Source organism: Triticum dicoccoides, chromosome 1A, assembly GCF_002162155.2.
Source record: "Triticum dicoccoides isolate Atlit2015 ecotype Zavitan chromosome 1A, WEW_v2.0, whole genome shotgun sequence".
In the NCBI taxonomy this organism is placed as follows: domain Eukaryota; kingdom Viridiplantae; phylum Streptophyta; class Magnoliopsida; order Poales; family Poaceae; genus Triticum; species Triticum dicoccoides.
Genome location: NC_041380.1, coordinates 478,166,241 through 478,167,549, shown reverse-complemented (window position 1 = coordinate 478,167,549; position 1,309 = coordinate 478,166,241).

Here is a 1,309-nt window from a genome sequence, read left to right as displayed (position 1 = left end):
GGAGTCCCATATGAGATCACAGACATGACGAGGAGTCTCGAAATGGTCGAGAGGTAAAGATTCATATATTGGAAGGTAGTATTCGGACATCGGAATGGTTCCGAGTGATTCGGGTATTTTACCGGAGTAGCGAGGGGTTACCGGAACCCCCGGGGAAGTATTGGGCCTACATGGGCCTATGGGAGAGAGAGGGAATGAAGGAAATATGCCCTAGAGGCAATAATAAACTTATTAATATTTCCTTATGTCATGATAAATGTTTATTATTCATGATAGAATTGTATTAACCGGAAACATAATACATGTGTGAATACATAGACAAACATAGTGTCACTAGTATGCCTCTACTTGACTAGCTCGTTAATCAAAGATGGTTAAGTTTCCTAACCATAGACATGAGTTGTCATTTGATTAATGGGATCACATCATTAGGATAATGATGTGTTTGACTTGACCCATTCCGTTAGCTTAGCACTTGATCGTTTAGTATGCTGTTATTGCTTTCTTCATGACTTATACATGCTCCTATGACTATGAGATTATGCAACTCCCATTTATCGGAGAAACACTTTGTGTGCTACCAAACATCACAACGTAACTGGGTGATTATAAAGGTGCTCTACAGGTGTCTCCGAAGGTACTTGTTGAGTTGGCGTATTTCGAGATTAGGATTTGTCACTCCGATCGTCAGAGAGGTATCTTTGGGCCCACTCGGTAATACACATCACTATAAGCCTTGAAAGCATTGTAACTAATGAGTTAGTTGCGGGATGATGTATTACGGAACTAGTAAAGATACTTGCCGTTAACGAGATTGAACTAGGTATTGAGATACCGACGATCGAATCTCGGGCAAGTAACATACCGATGACAAAGGGAACAACGTATGTTGTTATGCGGTTTGACCGATAAAGATCTTCGTAGAATATGTAGGAGCCAATATGAGCATCTAGGTCCCACTATTGGTTATTGACCGGAGACGTGTCTCGGTCATGTCTACATAGTTCTCGAACCCGTAGGGTCCGCACGCTTAAAGTTCGATAACGATTATATTATGAGTTTATGTGTTTTGATGTACCGAAGGTAGTTCGGAGTCCCGGATGTGATCATGGACGTGACGAGGAGTCTCAAAATGGTCGAGACGTAAAGATCGATATATTGGACGACTATATTTGGATACCGGAATGGTTCCGGGTGAGATCGGGATAATACCGGAGCACCGGGAGGTTACCGGAACCCCCCGGGAGGTATATGGGCCTTAATGGGATTTAGTGGAAAGGAGGGGAAAGGAGCAAGGGAGCCCCCCCCC